General features: G+C 37.0%; 1 protein-coding gene and 1 non-coding gene across 24 annotated transcripts in view; both read left to right on the forward strand.

The window, feature by feature from the left end:
• Positions 1-20,368, forward strand: part of NAALADL2 (N-acetylated alpha-linked acidic dipeptidase like 2) — a 1,514,274-nt gene that overhangs the window by 1,027,845 nt on the left and 466,061 nt on the right. The window lies entirely within an intron of this gene.
• LOC143685426 (U7 small nuclear RNA) lies at positions 1,269-1,330 on the forward strand. Its single transcript, XR_013176652.1, has one exon. It is a non-coding gene; the product is annotated as a U7 small nuclear RNA (small nuclear RNA).

Below are 20,368 nucleotides of genomic sequence, written 5' to 3' on the forward strand. Positions count from 1 at the left end.
TTTGTATTTCAACACGTTGTCTATAATAATAGTGTGCTCTCTCTTTCAGGAATCCAATGCATTATATTGTTTTTGATAATTCTTTCATCCACAGTAATCTCTGAGTATCTTTGCTCAAACAGCTTTGAAAATACTTGTGTTCAATGGGTTTGAGCTGATGTCATATTATATACTGAAGTGAATATTTTAATTTCAGTTTCCATGTATCTGCCAAACAGTATATTTACTAGTAATCTTATTATTGTTTTTATTATAAAGAACAAAAACAAGAGGAAGAGGAAGGGAGGGAAGGAGGGAATAGAGGGAAGGGGGGAAGGAGGGAGATAAGGAAGGAAGGAAAGAAGGCAGGAGAGGGAGAAAGTGAGGAAGGAAGGACTCACCAAGCCTGCATTTACTGAACCAGTTTTGGCTTTTTGGATACCTATATGCTTTTCTTAATGATTACATACCACTCATTTAAGCTTGCGTGTAGGATTTTTTTCTCAAGGCTAATGGTAATTTTATCAGAATATAGTTTCTTGAATTGTTGGTTTCCTTGGTTTGAAAATTTAGATATTTGGCTTGTTAGTTCTATTCAGTATCTATATCCCCATCTTTCTTACCAGAATTGTTTCATATAGACAGTAAGAATTACCTCTGCAGAAATGTTCCCATCTAATGAGCCATTTCTCTTTTAGAGTTTCCTCTTTTTGTTCTCCTTTGACCTTTATGAAATCTGCTTTTCTAAAACATAGGTGAAGAATGATGGGAAGATAGTATCTTGAGTGTAGGCTCATCATTTCCTCTCCATCCTAATTCCCTGCTGGAGTGAGTAAATTGGCTGAGAGGACACAGGTTGTAAAGCAGGCACTTAGATTCTCAAGACAAAAAGCCGCCATTTTTTTACCACTCTGTGGGAGAGAAAGGCCCCAGAATCTAGAAAAGGATCTGCCTTTTAGAAGATCCTGAAGCAAAGAAGCTAGTTAGCCTGAGAGTGTGTGGATCACCTCAGCATTCCCAGAGAGAGCCCCCCACACACACCTCTTGATTCCTGGGAAAAGCCCACCATTACCTTTAACACCACATAAAGGACCAGGAACGACATTGTTGGCTTGAACTCTCAGTTCCATGTGGTTTGGAAAGAGCTAAACTAAATGTCCATCAAAAAAAAAAAATTCTATTATATCCATTCTGTAGAATGCTATTCTATTAAGGAGAGTAAAAATTGAATTCTTTCTTAACTTTGAAATATATTCATGACATTTTCTTAAATCAAAAAGGACAGGTGAAGGTGTTGCAGCTCTTTTAGAATTTGTCTAGTAGGTTTCCTGGCTTTAGCCGGAAAACCCTTGAAAAAAAAAAAAAAAAGGACAGGTGAAGATATTACAGTTTAACTTTAAGATGAAATAGATACAAAATGACACATATATATACATATGTGTCTATGTGAGTGTCTGTGTATAAAAAAAACAGGAAAATCAGAGAGGTCAAGTTCTAATGTTTTTACAGTGATATCCTTAGAGATGGGGTGGGAGGAGGCAGTATACCTTTCCATTCAGCCTTATTTATGTTCTATTATGTCTTGACTTTTGCTTCAAATATATTCTTCCTATTGTTTTGTAAGAAATAGCTTTCTCTTTCCCAGGGCCAGAGTTTGATGTCACAGGGTATGCTTCTGACAAGCAAAACCTACTTTTTATCTTAACCTAAGAGCCAGACTTGCCCTTCACCTCTTCTCACAGTTTCCGAAGTGTTAACTTCACTTGAGCCAGTTCTTTCTGTTTCCAAGTTGACTTAATAATCTGCCTTCTCATGGTAAAATAGGAAAGATTTGGGTGGGCCACAGTGGCTCAGCAGGCAAAAATGCTTGCCTGCTATGCCAGAGGACCTGAGTTCGATTCCTGGTGCCTGCCCATGTAAAAAATAAAAAAAATTAAAAAGTAAAATAGGAAAGATTTATTCAGAGTTACCTTGTTTATACAAATGTAAAGAGATGAAATTCATGCATCTGCTAATGATTTCCTTACTCTGTCCATGACCCCTCCATTACAGAACAAAATAGATTAATTCTAACAGGAGAAAAAAAATACAGAAGTTGTGCTTCAGTTATTTAGGTGAAGATTTGAACTTTGCTTATATTAATGAGGTAGTATTTCACTTTTCCACTTTATTTATAGAACAAGAGCACACACAAACACACACACAAACGAAAAGGAATTGTGGATGGAAGTAGGGTGAAGCATATCTAAATATGGTATCTAAATATTGACTACCAACTGTGGCCTTTGCCAATAATTAGAGAAATTTTTAAAATAGAACAACACTGAAATAAATCCAACCCAATACAATATTGATCAGTGTAAAAATACCTTATGTAGCTTATGTAAAATTTAATCATCACTATATGTAATCCTAGCAATTTATATTTTTTATAGTTGCTGTACCATGCTTAGATGTTGCTTACTCTAATTAGCTTATGGTCAACAGTATCTTTAATTAGAAATATTGGTAATCTTTCCCCTGCAGCATTTCATTTAGTGTGTTTATAGTTCCAGGATGATTATCCTAATGAACAAGATGATAAAAAGTATCATTAAGCAGAAATGAAAATAGAATACCCATCAAGGCAAAGAGGTTTACGTAGTTTATAAACAATCTGTTTGTAGTTTATGAGCAATGTGCTTAGATAGAGTATTAAAACTATCAATAAGATGAGAAGTATGACTTTGAAATTCTGTCAATAGCAAATATATGTATTGTGATTTAGTTCTAACAATTACAGGTAGAGGCTAAGAATAACAGAGGTTAATCTAAAAATGGTCAATCCATTGAGAAACTGTTCATATGGCACCAATCATATTACTGAAACTGATCAAAATGTATGCAAATAATGTAGAAAAGAATGTGAAAATCACCTCCAGCTCTATTTGTCTTCAATTAATATTGATTCATTTTTGCAGATGGTAGCAGTAAATAGCCTTAGGTTAACTGCTAGTACTTTTGTCAAGTACATACTTCAAAATAGATGATGCTTATTTTCAACCTTTATACTTTGTTTCATGATGGTGATATTTTCATTAGCAATTCTTACTTTTTGGTGTATTTTTAGTCATTCCTTTTTTAATGACATATATAGATTTTTGTATTTCATGGGATTGACAAATTTACACCTACTGCAACGCCAACGGCTAGGGTTCCTAATGTCTAGCAATGTCTATGACTAAGTCTTATGTGACACTGGAAAAACATACTTAAACTTAGGTCGGCAAATCATCAAGTTTGTAAATGTAAAATCTTGTAACTTAGAAAAATATATATGAAGGAAGGTGACTGGCTGGTGCTTCTAATATCTGAAATACGTGAATCAGGTGTTTTCGTCATACTCTCATTGATGAACATAAGCCTTCTACTGATTTTTGACCTTTTGGAAGACCATAGGTTCCTTGAAAAATTTGATTAAAGCTATATTCTCTCCAGAAAATATGCATGTACATAGGTAAGTTCAGAAGGATGATGGATCTCCTAGGGCCAGTCACAGCATCCCTGGGGGTGTCAGGGCACCAATGGTTAAATAGGATATAATCATAACATTGTGTCACTCTGCTTTTCTACTAAACTTTATATCCCCAAATATAAAGAGGTGATAATGATCCCTTCTTCACAGCACTGTGAGTATTCTATAAGATAAATCATGTAAAGTGTTTGGAGTAGATCTGGCCCAAAGTAAGTAGACGTTAAATTGAATATTTTTAAAATGAAAACTATTTCTGGCATTTTGTTTTTCCCATTTTCTTTATTGTCCATTTGTGGGTACCATTAATATTTTAAAAACTGAGAAATGCTAGTTCTTAATGCAAATTACTCTTTCAGTATATATTGGGCCAATCCTTTGCTAGTACTTTCATTCTGTTCTTTTATACTATTTTTCAACTGTGATATGTTCTTGGGATAATATTTTGCTTCACCATAATATAATTAAATTTGACTGAGTTTTACATATTCAAAAATGAAATAATCTCTGAGTTTATAATGATACTGAAAAATGAATCCATTGAGTAATCTTGGAGGTTGCTAGAGAACCTGAACTCATGGAACTGAAAATGGGTAAAGAGAAGGAGTCAAGCATTTCACCTGATTTTTCTATAAAAACTATACCACAGAGAAAATTTGTCTTTATGAAGGTTTTTCAAGCTAATACAAGAAAGAAGATGGAATCAGAGAATTAAAATATCACCATTTAATAACCCCATGATGAAATTATGGATATAGGCAATGCACAACAATGGATTTATTTATTTCAGAGGGGTGCATTTATTTCAGAGGGGTGCAGGGGGAGGGAGAGGGTGTGGGAATAGAAAGAGTGCCAAGCATATATATATATTTTTTTATTTTTATTATATAGTATAACATATGTACAAAGCAAAGAAACAAACAAAAAAAACAATTGTATTCAAAGCACTCATCAACAAGTAGTTACAGGACAGATCCCAGAGTTTGTCATGGGCTATCATAGGATCCTCTCATATTTTTCCTTCTAGCTACTCCATAATATAGGAGGGTAGAGGGCTTAAATATATGTATTTTTTTATCATCACAATCAACTTTTTTCCTTATTTTTTTTGTGAAAAATAACACACATTCAAAAAAACTATAAATTTCAAAGCACCACATCACAATCAGTTGTAGAACATATTTCAGAGTTTGACATGGGTTACAATTCCAAATTTTAGGTTTTTATTTCAAGATGCTCTGAAATAATGGAGACTAAAAGAGATACCAATTTAATGATACAGCATTCAGATTCATTTGTCAAATCCTATCTTGCCTGTATAATTCACCATTGCCTTTGATCTTTCCATCCCTCTCTTTAGGGGTGTTTGGGCTATGGCAGTTCTAAATTTTACATATTGGAAGGGTCTTTCACTAATATAGGAAGGGAGATGGAACCATCTGATCTTCTGGAGAGGTGGGCTAGTTTTCAGGACTTATCTGGACCAGGGACACATCTAGAGGTTGTAGGTTTCTAGAAAGTTACTCTAGTACATGGAACCCTTGTGGGATCTTATATATTGCCCTAGGTGTTCTTTAGGATTGACTGGAGTAGTCCTGATTGGAGGTTGGCAGGTTATGATAGGTAGTAAGGTCTAACTGAAGCTTGCGTAAGAGCAACCTCCAGAGTAGACTCTTGTCTCTATTTGAACTCTCTCTGCCACTGATACTTCTTTTCCCCCTTTTGGTCAGGATGGACTTGTTGATCCCATGGTTCCAGGTCTGGATTCATCCTGGAAACGTAACTATTCTCTTAACTTTTGTTCCTCCCCCCATTATTTACTTCTGCTGTTGCTGTGGTAGTACTGATGCATGGGCAGGTACCAGGAATCAAAATCGGGTCTCTGGCATGGCAGATGAGAATGTACCCTGGACTTAAATACTTTTTGTACAAGAATCATATCTTTAAAATAATTCTTGCACGTGCTAATTCCTATGTCTTGTGTTACTTAGTGGGACGTGTAGGTGTATACAACCCCTTTCAATCTTGTTCATATTCAGTATGGTAATATTACTTATAGACCCACTAGGGAACCACCTTAATGCCTATCTATTCCCTTATGTTGGAGTTCAACCTCATTAGCTAATAGTTCATCCATCTTCTGCTTCTGTGTATCTCTAAGTCCCCTATATTCTGTATTATGTCTCTGATTATACCTTTATGCTGTCATAAAAGTGGAACCATACAGTATCTGTCCTTTTGGGTCTGGCTAATTTCACTCAGCGTTATGTCCTAAAGTTTCATCCATCTTGTCATGTGCTTCAGGACAGCATTTTGTCTTATTGCTGCATAATATTCCATCATATGTATTGTGGTAGTTAGATTCAGTTGTCAACTTGGCCAGGTGAGCGTACCTAGTTTTGTTGCTGTGGACATGAGCCAATGGTATGTGAACCTCATCTGTTGCTAATTATATCTGCAGTCGGCTAGGAGGCATGCCTGCTGCAATGAATGACATTTGACTTAATTGGCTGGTGCTTAAATGAGAGAGCACAACGTAGCACAGCCTAAGCAGCTCGACATTCCACATCTCAGCACTTGAAGCTCGGCCCAGGCCTTTGGAGGTGCAGAAAGAAGTCACCCCAGGGAAAGTTGTTGGAACCCAGGGGCCTGGAGAGAAGGCCAACAGAGACCATCCTATACCTTCCCACATAAGAAAGAATCTCAGTGGAAAGTTAGCTGCCTTTCCTCTGAAGAACTAACAAAATAAATCCCCTTTTATTAAAAGCCAATCTGTCTCTGGTGTGTTGCATTCCAGCAGCTAGCCAACTGGAACTTGTATATACCACATTTTGTTGGTCCACTTGTCTGTTGATGGGCATTTGGATTGTTTCCATCTTTTGGTGATTGTGAAAATGCTGCTATGAACATCAGTGTGCAAATATCTGTTTATGCTATTGTTTTCATCTCTCCTGGGTATATACCAAGTAGTGCTATTGCTGGGTCATAGGGCAACTTGATATTTAGTTTCTTAAGTAATTGCCAAACAGTCTTCCATAGTGGCTGCACCGTTATACATTCCCACCAGCAGTGCACAGTGTCCCAGCTTCTCCATATCCTCTCAACGTTTGTAGTTTAATAGCAGTCATTTTTATAGGTGTGAGGTGGTATCTCATTGTAGTCTTAATCTGCATTTCCCTTATAGCCAGTGAAAATGAGCATCTCTTCATGTGCTTTTGAGCCATCTGTATTTGCTCTTCAGAAAAATGCCTATTCTTATCTTTAGCCCATTTTAAATTGGGTTGTTTGTTCTTTTGTGGTTGAGTTGTACGATTTCTTTGTATATACAGTAAAACACACCTTTGTCTGATATGTGATTTCCAAATATTTTCTCTGATTGAGTTGGCTGCCTCTTCACTTTTTTGATAGAGTCTTTTGAAGTGCAGAAGCATTTGATTTTGAGGAGTTTCCCATTTATCTGCTTTTTCTCTGGTTGCTTGTGCTTTGGGTGTTAAGTTTAGGAAGCTACCTCCTATTACTATGTCTTGAAGATGTTTCCCTACATTTTCTTCTAGAAGCTTTATGGTGCTAGTTCTTATATTTATGTGTTTGATCCACTTTTAGGTAATTTTTGTGTAGGGTGTAAAATAAGGGTCCTCTTGCATTCTCTTGGCTATTGGTATCAGTTCTTCCATGCCCAGTTATTGGAAAGACTATTTTGTCCCAGTTCAGAGGATTTGGGGGCCTTGTCAAAAATAAGTTGAGCATAGACTTGGTCATTTATTTCTGCATTCTTGATTCGATTCCATTGGTCAGTGCTTCTGTCTTTGTGCCAGTACCATACTGCTTTGAACACTGTGGCTTTATAATAGATTTTAAAGTCAGGGAGTGTTAATCTTCCCACATCGTCTTCTTTTTTGGTTACTTTTTAGCTATTTGGAGTGTCTTTCCCTTCCAGCTTCATAAAGTGAATTAGGTAGAGTTCCTTTTTCCTCAATTTTTTTGGAAAAGTTTCAGCAGGATTGGTGTTACTTCTCTTTGGAATGTTTGAGAAAATTCCCCTATGAAGCCATCTTTCTTTCTAGGAAGATTTTTGATGACTGATTGAATCTCTTTACTTGTGACTGGCTTCTTGAGATCTTCTATTTCTTTCTTAGTCAGTGTAGCATGTTTGTGTGTCTCCGTGAATTTGTCCATTTCATCTAAGTTGTCTAGTTTGTTCGTGTATAGTTGTTCATAGTAACCTCTTATGATTTATTTATTTAGGGTCTGTGGTAATGCACCCCTTCTCATTTCTGAATTTGTTTATTTGCATCCTCTCTCTTTTTTTCTTACTAATGGCCCATCAATTTTATTGATTTTCTCATAGAACCAACTTTTGGTTTTATTGATGCTTTTCTATTGTTTTTTTGTTCTCCCATTAATCTCTGCTTTAATCTTTGTTATTTCTCTTCTTCTTTTTTGCTTTGGGGTTAGTTTGCTGTTCTTTCTTAAATTCCTCCAGGTGTGCTAAGTCCTCGATTTTTGCTCTTTCTTGCTTTTTAATATAGGCATTTAGGGCAATAAATTTCCCTCCCAGCACAGCTCTTGCCACATCCCATAAGTTCTGATAAGTTGTATTCTCATTTTCATTCATCTCCGGACAGCTACTGATTTCTCTAGCAATTTGTTCTTTGACCCACTGGTTGTTTAAGAGTGTTTAATCTGCATATATTTGTGAATGTTCTTGTTCTTTGGTGGTTATTGAGGTCCAGCTTCATCCAATTGTGATCAGAGAAAGTGCTTTGAATAATTTCAGTATTTTAAAATTTATAAAGACCTGTTTTGTGTCCCAGCATATGACCTATCCTGGAGAATGTTCCATGAGCAGTAGAGAAGAATGTATATCCTTGTGCTTTGGAATGCAATGACCTATATATGTCTGTTAGGTCCAATTCAATTATCAAGTTACTTTACTTTTCAATTTTCTTGTTGATCTTCTGTCTGGTCATTCTATCTATAGAGGAGAGTGGTGCATTGAAGTCTCCGACTATTATTGTTGAAACATCTATCGCTGTCTTCAGTTTTGCCAATGTTTTTCTCATGTACTTTGGAGCTCCTTAATTGGGATCATAAACATTTATGATTGTTTTATCTTCTTGGTGAATTGACCTTTTAATTAGTATATAGTGTCCTTCTTTGTCTCTTATGATGCCTTTACATTTAAAGTCTATTTTGTCTGATATTAGTATAGCCATTCCTGCTTTCTTTTGGTTACAACTTGCATGGAAAATCTTTTGCCATCTGTTCTAGTTTGCTAGCTGCCGGAATGCAACACACTAGAGAGACGGATTGGCTTTTAATAAAAGGGAATTTATTTTGTTCGTTCTTCAGAGGAAAGGCAGCTAACTTTCCACTGAGGTTCTTTCTTACGTGGAAAGCACAGGATGGTCTCTGCTAGTCTTCTCTCCAGGCCCCTGGTTCCAACAACTTTCCCCGGGGTGACTTCTTTCTGCATCTCCAAAGGCCTGGGCTGAGCTGCAAGTGCCCAGATGAGGAATGCCGAGCTGCTTAGGCTGGGCTACATTGTGTTCTCTCATTTAAGCACCAGCCAATTAAGTCAAACATCACTCATTGCAGCAGACACGCCTCCTAGCTGACTGCAGATGTAATTAGCAACAGTTGAGGTTCACGTACCATTGGCTTATATATGTCCGCAGCAACAAGACTAGGTATGCTCACCTGGCCAAGTTGACAACTGAATCTAACTACCACACCATCCTTTCACTGTCAGTCTATTTGTGTCCTTGTGTCTAATGTGAGTTTCTTGCAAGGAGCATATAGCTGGATTATATTTCTTAATCCATTCTGCCAATGTGTATCTTTTAATTGGTATGTTTAGTCATTAACATTCAAAGTTATAACTGAAAAGGTGTTTCTCGAATCCACCATCTTATCTTTTTTATTTCATTTGTCAGATCTATATATTCTTTTCCCTCTTTCTGTTTGCATTCTTTAAATCACTCTGAGTGGTACTCTTCAACTCTATGCCCTCCTCCACACCTCTCTCTCCCGTCTCTTTTTTTCAGCCAGCAGAATTCCTTTTCTTGTAGGGCTGGTCTCTTGTTGACAAATTCTTTCAGGACTCCGTTGTCTGTGAAAATTTTGATCTCTCTCTCAATTTTGAAGGACAAATTGGCTGGGTACAGAATTCTTGGCTGGAAGTCTTTCTCTTTCAGGATCTTGAATATATGGTACCACTACCTTCTCACTTCCAAGGTGCTAGTTGAGTAGTCTGAACTCAGACTTATTTAGTTTCCCTTGCATGTAGTAGATTGTTTTTCTCTTGCTGCTTTCAGGATTTTCTCCTTCTCTTCAACATTTGACAGACTGATTAGTATGTGTCTTGGGGAAGGCCTATTTGGATTTGTTCTAGTGGAGTTTTTTGGGCTTCTTTGACTTGTATATTTATGTCCTTTATCAGGGTTGGGATGTTTTCCCCCATTATATCCTCAACTACTCTTCCTGGCCCTTTACTCGTCTCTTCTTCTGGAACACCAATGATTCTTTTATCTGTGTGCTTTGTTTTGTTTATCATTTCTCTAAGATCCAATTAAAATTGTTTCATCTTTTTTTCCATTTGCTATTTTGAGTCTTCAAAGTCAATTATCTTATCCTGTATTTCTCTTATTCATTCTTCGATCTCTTCAAATCTGATGCTGTGTGCCTCTAGTATGTTTTTAATTTGGTCAACAGAGTCTTTATTCTCTGTGATATCTGCTGTTTTTATATTTATTCTTTCAAAATCTTCTTTATGCTCTTCTACTGTCTTCTTGATGTCCTTTATGTCATTTGCCATCCCACTTATTTTGTTAAGTAGAATTGTATGAACATCTTTATTTAGTTGTTCTAATGTCTGTGTCTCCTCAGGTGTTTTAATTTGGTCATTAGGCAGGGCTATATCTAACTGCATTGTGATATGCTTAGTGATCTTCTGCTGTCTTTGTACCATGTAAGTATCTTGATTGATTTTCTTTGAGAGTTGATTTCTTTCAGTAGTCTAAGGCCTTGTGTTTGCGGGATGGCTATACAGTGGGAAGCAGGGTACGGGGTGGGGCACTCAGTGTGGTGATTTGTTCAGGGCAGGTATAGGTGCATTTTTTGGATATTACGCTGATGCTTGTGAACGTGGGTGCCCAGAAGCCAGGGAGATGTAGCTGTGTGGGTGCACTGGTCTGGGGGGCATAAACTTGGTGTGCACTGGTCTGAGGCACAGGGCCCTTTGTACACATGCATAGAGCTGTGGCAGCAAGTTGATGCTATGCCTTCATGAATTGGGGGCTGATATGACCCAGCTGCACTTTCTCAGTGCTGGGAAGTGTGGCTGAGGATGGTGCACATGTGCCTGTGTGCATGCATGGGCCTAGGTATGCCATAAACTGATGCACAGAGCTGGGGGCTAGGGGTGTGGTTATGCAACACCATGGGAAGAATGACAAGGATAGCCTGGATATGTTGGTTAGTGCCTACAGCCTTTATGGACTGGCAACAGCCTGCACGGAACAGGGAAGGGGGATGTAGTGCTCAGCAGGGGTACAGGACAGGTGGGTTGGGCTGCATGGGGTTGGATGTGAGACAGGTACGTGCACTGAGGGCTGGTGGGGTGGGGGTGCCTGGACCACGGGGAATGGGAGTGGGTGATGGAATTTAAGTGCATAGGGTATGGGATGAGTCACCAGTCACAGGGCTGTGTTGGTGAGGGTAGCACACCCAAGAAACATGGCCTGGCTTACTTCCTAGTCCCAAGTTCCCATCCCTGCACTCCCATGGGCTCCAAACCTCTGCACCAGGCTCCAGCTTTCTGCCTCTCAGTTCCTTGGTTTCTGCAACTAGGGCTGCCCTATGTGTCACAGAAGACTCTTCCAGGTCAGCTGCACTCCTGAATTGCCACGTCAACCATACTCCTGTCCCTTCTCTAACTTTTCCATGGAGTAGGGCTAATCTCAAGCTTCTCTATTCAGCCATCTTCTCAGAAGTCCCGTATATGGTTTTTGATGGAAATTTACAACACATCTATAAAGTATTCTGGTTAAAATTTTGAAACTATTCATTAAGACTCTGGATTTAATTATCAATATATACATGTACCATTAGAGAATATTTCCTAAGACCACTCTCACTTCTGACACCAGTTGCAAATTTGGGGCTCCCAAGGCCACACTTAGGTTTGATAATGTGTTAGAAGTACTCACAGAATTCACTAAAAGCTCTTATACTTATAGCTATGGTTTGTTACAGTGAAAGGATGCAGATTAAAATCACACAAGTAAAGAGACACATGAAACAGAGTCCAGCAAATTTCTGTGCACATAATTTCCACTTGTGTTCTCCCAGTGTAGTTGCAGACAGTGCTAACTTGCCTGGATGGTGTGTGACTGCATGCGTGGAGTATTGTCAACCAATGAAGCTCACATGAGCGTTAGTGTACAGATTTTTTATTGGGATTCAATCATAGAGACATGTTCGTTAACTTCAGTCTCCATCCCAAGCTCCCTCTGTAAATCACAGTGTAGAGGATTTGCAGTGGCCCAGGGCACCTGAGTGAACTAAGGCACTTTGATCAGGCAGGACATAGAGAAGACTTACAGGTCACCTCCCAGGAACTGAGGGCAAAAGGCCTTTCTTTGGGCAGGAATAAATTCTTTACTACACAACAAAAAACACAGAGGCCAGGTAAACATTTGGAATGATACCATGGGGATAGAAACAGTAGCATTCATACTGTGAAAAGTGTACAAAACAAAGCATCAGCTCCTTCAAGAATGAATAACAAGGTGGAAAATGAAGGAAAGCGCTCAATAAATAAGACACGTAAGTGTTCTATCAACCAAATGCAATGTGCATGCCTAGTTTGAATAATTCTGATTCAGTCAATTCAAAGTAAAGAGAAAAACACATTTCTGACCTTCTTAAGGAATTATTTTTAATTCTTTAAGATGGAATGATAGTATTATGATATAAAATATAAAATTAGGCCTTCTCTTTGAAGACACGTACTGAAATATTTACAGCTGAAATGAAATGACGCAAAGTATTTGTTTCAAAGTAGTTCAGTTGGGTGGGATATAGGTGAAAAAAGGAATGCCCAGGAATGGTGACATTTTGAAGCTGACAAGAGATGTGTATTTGAGGTTTTGTTGTTCTATTTCCTTTTTGCCTGTTTGCATATTCTTAATTTTCCATAATAAGATTTGAATTTAAAGTGAACTAACACTAAATTGCACAGCTGCAATAGGATAAATAAAGTTCCCTATGATATTTTGAAGGTACATATTTATTTTCAATGAAGGTAAGATTCATTTACAGGGTATGATCTAGACATAGAATTGTTTCACTTTGTTTATATATTTTTCCCATTTCATAATATTTAAATAAGCATAAGGAACTCTGTTGAAAGAAATTATATATAAATATGTCTGCATAATAAATCACATGATATATTTGCATTGTAGATTTAGATGATCTTATAAATTGTTTGGCTAATAACAGGGATGACTAGAGTATGTAAACATGCATGTGATTGTATATTCTTGTTTATTCTTGCAAAAGAGGAAAGCTGAGAATAAAGAAAAACACAAAAGATATGGAATTTCAAAAGGGAATCTATTATTGAATCCCGTCTTTAAATTATATGATAGATTAGACAGGAACAAAATTTACCAACAAAATTGGAGTAATTTGGGAGATATTCACAATGATAGTTGAAACTTTGTCTTTTTTTTTTTTTTTCCTTTTGCTTTGAATAGAAGTTGATGCATTGGGCCTTCATTTATACACTTTGGTCTATTTATATACACATCAGATGTTAATTCTTCATACATGTATTAGTTTTCTAGCTGCTAAACCAAATATCATACAATGGGTTGGTTTAACAACAGGAACTTTTAGGCTCATGGCTTCAGAGGCTCATGTCTTGCATCCTCCCAGAGGCAGTATCTTCTGACTAACCAGCAACCTTTGGAGTTCCTTGGCTTTTCTGTCACATGACAATGGCAGTGCACATGGCAGCATTTTCTTTCTCTGTTTGGTTCCATTGAATTCTAGCTTTTAGCTGCTCTTTGTGGCTCCTTTATTCTGTGTCCAAGTCCTTTGTTTCTAAGGGCTGCAGCCATGGTGGATTAAGATCCACCTCATTGAGTCTGGGAACATCTGATAACATCTTCAGAGGCCTTATGTGCAAATGGGTTCACACCCACATGACTAGGGTTTGTGATCTGAACTTGTCTTTTGTAGGGGGGTGTGATTCAATTCCCAACACTATGCTTTTGATTACAGTGATGAAATAGGAACTTGGAATTTGAACAATTAGAATAATAAGATTTGTAAGTGGTAATTCAATGACCAGACTCAAAGTGTCCTGATTATGGACAGATGTGACTTTGTAAGAAGTCTTTGACTTGACACAGAACTCTGTGTTTGGCCATAGTCTGTTTAACATGAACCAGATGATACCCAAGAGTCACCACTCACTGTTTTCATTTCATTTTACATAGTCAGAAAAAGCAACCTTCTACTCCTTACTACCTTAATTTCCTATGGGAAATAAATTTGGTGGTATCAGTGAACTCTCACTGTAGAAACGAATGTAAGAGGGATCATTGTTTAGCATTAGGGATGTGGATAAATCCTATTTGAACTTCAAGGTATGCATTTAAAGTTTATTTTTTTGCATAAAATGCTATATCCAAAGAGCCCAAGGAACTGAAACAACCTTACTGATAATAATGAAAGAAAATGAATCAAGAAAAAAGGTTATGATGTCAGCACAATACTAGTGATGCAATGATAACAAATTTTTTTTCCAAATTGTAGCTTCCCTCAGCTAAAATATATATATTAGGAACAGGGACTCTTCACATTTTACAATTTAAAATTCCAGTGGACTCCTCACATGAATCAAAATTGGAATCCCCAGTAAACTTCAGAATTAGGACAAAAACAAAGGACTTTTCCAACTCAGATTCAGAACAGAAAATTATATTATAGTAAAATGGAGAATGCAGTCTGTGATCCTAACAGAAAGAATTCCTTCACTAGAGACAAGTTCTCAAAGAGGGGATAAATACAAACATAGAGCACTCAGGCAGGAGAGAAAAGAGAGACTCAACATTTCTCAGCTATTACCAAAATAAATAAGCAAACAGTAAGAATATCTTATTAGTTGTAAGGGCCCTGAAGCAAGAAACAGCCCTCCAAATGAAGACAAGATGATGTGGACCGAGGGCCGTATGAGCCAGATGGCAGAATTCTGATGGGATCATGATAATTCTGTAGTCACAATGGTAAAAGTTATTACCAGTTTATTATGGAGAAAAAACTGCAGAGTACTAATAGAATCCACTGCAGATCTTTCATAGTGCATTATAAAATAAATACATAGTAATCATACATATCTCACTCTGTTTATTACACAGCAAAGGGTCAGCAGGTCTCAACAGTCCTAATATCACCTTCATAATATCTTAAGTGAAAGAACTATCTGGTTTAATTATAGTCACCTGGACTAAGTAGCAGCTATGTAAGTAAAATTCTGTTGCCCAGAATGGACAATGCCAGATGAAGGATACCCTTACCAAACTTACATCTCTTTGCTGTCTGAGTGTGTTTTGTGTATTAATGTTATCAACCTTCTAAAAACATCTGATACATGAGCGCTTATGTCTCTAGTACAGTCATAAAGATTATTAGAACATGCTCAGTAACTCTCCTCATTGATATAGGGACACCCAAAAGAGTATAGGGATCTATTCTCAGACTACCTCTTCAACATATTGGGGATCCTAGATAACCATTTTCCCTCCTCTCTTATAGCACTATGTGTCTCATGGTGTGGATGTTTAGCTGTGCATTACCTTCCATGCCATGGGAGACAACCACTATGAGTGCCCTGGGGATTGTATTACCTGGTATTACCATCCTTTGTATAATACCCTCCCTTTCAGTGTGGGCTGGAGCTAGTGGCACACCTCTAATGATTAGAATATGGGAAAGTTTATGGGAAGTCAGCTCCTAAGATTAGGTTATTATCTTAGTTTTCCAGGCTGCTGAGGCAAATACTATGTAATGGGTTGGCATCACAGTAGGAATTTATTTTCTCAGTTTCAGAGGCTAGAAGACTTGTTTTCTCCTGGGGTCAGTAGAATTCTGGCTGGTGAGCAATCCTGGGATTCCTTGGCTTTCCCATCACAAGGCAACATCCCACCTTCATCTTCTGGGTTATTGCTAATTTCCAATTTCCAACTCATCCCCTACTTTTCTCTTTATGAGGTGTCATATAATAGAATTAAAATGTACCTTGATTCAGTTGTTCACAGCTTAACTAAATATTATACAGTCAAAAGGTCTTTCACATCCAAAGGAATGGGATTAAAACAAACAAACAAAAAACCCCAAAGGTATGGGATTGAGGTTGAGAAAATGTTTTTTACCAGGGTGCATAACTTCAGCTACCACAGTTACTGAGAGACTGTGGAAATGGTCCTTGATCTCGTGCTTACCCATGGTGGAGGAAGCCAGCAACTTCATCATGAGCTGCGCTTTGGAGCAATTCATGCGGTAAGGAACTCGGGGGCCTCTGGCCAGCACCCAGTCAGGAACTGAGGCCCTCAGTTCCTGTATGCTGTGGATAAAATGAGTTAGCCGAGGGCGGGCCGCGGTGGCTCAGCGGGCAAGAGTGCTTGCCTGCCGTGCCGGAGGACCCCGGTTCGATTCCCGGCCCCAGCCCATGTAAAAAACAAACAAACAAACAAAATATAATAAAACAAGAAAATGTTTAAAAATGTTTCCCTTTCTTCCTTCCATCCTTCCTTCCTTCTCTGTCTTTCCTTCCCTTCCTCCCTCTCTCTTTAAAAAAAAAAAAGTACAAAAAAAAAAAAAAAAATGAGTTAGCCGAGAAGTGGTCCTCCCAGAGTCAGGCCTTCAGATGAGATCTCAGCCCAGTTAACACCTTGATTTTGCCTTGTGAGAGATTTCCAGGTCAAGGCACCCAGCTAAATTACAGGATTCCTAATCCACAGAAAATGTGAGAAAATAATTGTTTAATCTGCTGAGTTTGGGGAGAACTTGTTACACAGCAATAGATAACTAATATCTATATTAAATTATACTTTTCCTTGCAGGTCATGTCTTTTTCCAAGTAATCTCTTTATTCCCCAAAGAATTGAAGGTAGGTTTTTGCACAAGACAACCACATAATCCTATGCCTATTATAGTACCTAGGTCATATGAGATGTTTAGTAAGTATTTGTCAGAGATTAATCCTATGAATAGCAATCAAAATCTATTGCATGCTAACAATGTGCCAAGTATTGTCTCCATGTTTCACATATGTGTATTCATTTAGTCCTCACAACACCCATATGCAAAAGGTACAGTTATTACTTACATTTTTTGAAAATGAGAAAATTGAGGTCTGTAGAGGTTAAAAGCCTTGGCCAAGGTCACATAGTTTCTAAGTGGAAGAGCCAATAATTGAGCCTAAATAGTCTGGCTCCAGTATCTAAGCTTTTATCTACCACATTTTGCTGCTTCTGTATGAATCAATGTTGACATGTTAAATGAAATGTTGGTTCACCTCATATTTAACACCTAAACTTGGACATTCATATTTAATGCTTAAATTGTACTGCCTTATATTTTCTCTTGATATACAGCAATTACAACTTAGGAACACTAAAGTTATAGTCTCAATTTTTTATTTTAAATGAATTACCATTCATTTAAAAATGTTTCACATATATATGTATATATACTGTTACATTAATATATGTGCATGTAGTATGGCACGTACTATGGCACTACTATATTAACAGATAATGTATAAACAGGTAAGAAAATAGATTTACACATATTTGTATATATACATAGATTACTATATATACATATGCACATTTAAATATATGTGTAGCACATATTTTCTTCCCAGAACACAGTGGATCATCTTGTATTGCCACTGAGTTGCATTCAACTGTGGGGGATACTGCTTAATAGAATGTATCATATTTTTCAAAAGTACTAACTTAGAAAGCTTTAGTCTCTCACAACTTCTGCGGTAATATGCGAAGTGTAACAGACAGGTAATCTTAAATAAAAAAAATCATTCTAAATTCGGAAAACAAGTCTTATAGTCTAGCAGAACAAGAATTATTAAAATATGAACGTCTGGACCCTCTTCCTTTTCTTACCTTCTTTCCCCAAAGCATGCCCACACCTTTTCAACTAAAATTCCCACTCTTTGGTGTAATCTTTGAAATGTGGAAATAAATTTTATTCCCCATTTTTTTTTCCATTATACTTGTCTAATATGGATTTTTCCCCTTTCTATTTGTGATGAAGCATAAACCAATAGGGTTTCCTATTGTTTCTTTCCTAAAACTGTGCACCTGCACCATTAATCATGCCAATATGAGCCAGCAAAACTTTGGAATGAAAACCGATAACATGCTATGAAGATAGAGACAAGACAGCTTAGAAGATTGATTCTAAATTATAGAGCTGCTAACTGATCTGCAACCACCCAAATTCTTAACAGCTTGACAGCTGGTTAATAAGCACAGGACAAACCACAGGCCTCGCATTTATGAACTGAATGAGAGCAATTTGCACAGTTTGTGGTGTAGTTACTAGGGAAAGGACTACAAATCAAGTCTTCTGAACTAAAGGGATGGAGTCATTCGGTTTCCAACTTTCTCCATCTTTAAAATGGGACTAAGGACAGTTAAAACTTATGGGTGTTTAAGGGATGAGGTCAAATAAATGAACATTTTATAGTTTTATTAATGGTTAGTTAATATGCAAATGTGTCTGTTTTAATGCTATTTTATTCTACTACATGTTCATCTTTTTTTGATGTTTTTTAAAATACAATTTCCAATTTACAAGAGAATTGCAAGAATAATACAGAAGCTATACCCTTTACTAAGATTCAATATTTGTTATAATTTTGCCCATTTGTTTAATAATTTTGTGCTCATTCTATGTGCTGTTTCAGGTACACTTCCTTTCTAGGAATTATTTGTTGGTAAATTATCTCAGTAATCTGAAAGTAATTTACAGATACCAGCTTTTTAATCCTTAAATTCTTCAGTCTGTATTTCCCCAAAATAAGGACATTCTTTTACATAGTCAAGGTTTTATGATAAATATCAGGGAAATATATTATTAACCCACTATCCATTCTGAAATTATTCCAGTTGTCCTAAAAAGATCTATCATAGCTATCTCTTTCTCCCCTTTTCTGGATAAGAGTTTCAGCCATTTCATTTTAATTGTTGCTGTTCTTTCATGATCTTGGTAGTTTTTTAGAAGCATAAGCTCTTATTCTGTCGAACGTCCCTCAATTTGTCTGATCTGTTCTGCATCTTCACTTATGTATCTGCAGGGGAATTTATAAGGATCCATTTTTTAAAGCAATTTTTGAAGGTGTCCAAGAAGTAGGCAGGTAATATGTTCTTTTCTCTACCTGAGGAAAAGGTAAAGTAGTGTACATCCCTTTGGATTTTAACACACTGATTTCACTTTGGTTCCTCTTGAAAGCTGTTAGGATTTTTATCAAAAACAAAAACAAAACAAAACAATGAGCAAAGTTACCTACTTGAGTTCTGCTATGTTTTACACAACATATTAAGAAACAGAAACTAAATTTGGGCACAAGTGTACAAAGCAGTAGTTGTATTATCTAATATTTTCTGCAGCCATGAGACCTAGACTGTACATACTCATCTTTTTAATCAAGCCTTGAGGAGATATTCGTTCCCACATAACTCGTACTGTACACAAGTGCAGCCAGAATTCTTGGTAGCTAGCCTTTGACAAATTGAAATCGAATAACAGAATGCCTTGAGGATGTTTTCCTTTAGGCATGCCTCAGTCCAAACAATAGCCTCGAATCTAAAGAAACTACCAAAAATTTAAGATGATCACATGCCTGGGAAGTAAATGCAGCAAAGATCAAGGAATGACTCCAGATGCCACTTCTATTTAATCTTATTAAGTCTAGATTGCTAATTTGTCATAACGGTTGTTTACAAGATAACAATCACAGCCAATCTCATCCTGCAAAAGTCTTGTTTTCTCTATCATAAGCTTCAGCAATGAGAACCCCTCCAGTCTCATGAACTTCTCTGTAAAAAACTATATTTTATGGGCAATGAAATGGCAGTCTTAACCAATCCTTGACCTCTGGCTCCAGAGAAATATATGAACTCCTTCTCCATTCTCGTTGATCTGTTTCTTTGCATGTTGCCGAGCGTTGGAACAAAGCAAGTGCAGTATTAATTTTCCCCTGCCAAAATGGCTAAAATCAATCTTGCTGTGTTCAATAAACAACTCACTGTGCATAGATGGATAAATTTTATTAGCTGATGAATAGCAATGGAATCTTGCAGTTAACACATAAAATAAAACCCATATATGTGACAAATACTTTTCATTCCATGATCATCTTCCTAGGTAATCATATATAATATGAAAGATGAATTTTTCTTATGACCTTATGCATACAGAGTAAAACACAGTGATGTTGTAACTCATGATCTCCATAAAAAGTAGTTTATTTTCAGTGAAGTGTTAGAAAATAGTCCCAATAGTAGGCCAGCTTTCAGTACAGAGTTGATCTATTAGTCAATCAAAGGCATAGTCGTTTTGGTCATTTATTCAGTCAACAGATGTTTATCAAATACCTACAGGTACAAGATAAGGTACAAGTTCCTGGAAAAAGAAAGGTGGATTAGGACATCTTACTGCCTTCAGGACACTTACAGATTAGTTAGAGAGAAGAACATATCAGCACCATCAGAACCCACTATGACAAGTGCACAGAATTCTTTGGAGAGACTGAGAAGTAAAACCTACAATTGAGGA

Source organism: Tamandua tetradactyla, chromosome 5, assembly GCF_023851605.1.
Source record: "Tamandua tetradactyla isolate mTamTet1 chromosome 5, mTamTet1.pri, whole genome shotgun sequence".
In the NCBI taxonomy this organism is placed as follows: Eukaryota; Metazoa; Chordata; class Mammalia; order Pilosa; family Myrmecophagidae; genus Tamandua; species Tamandua tetradactyla.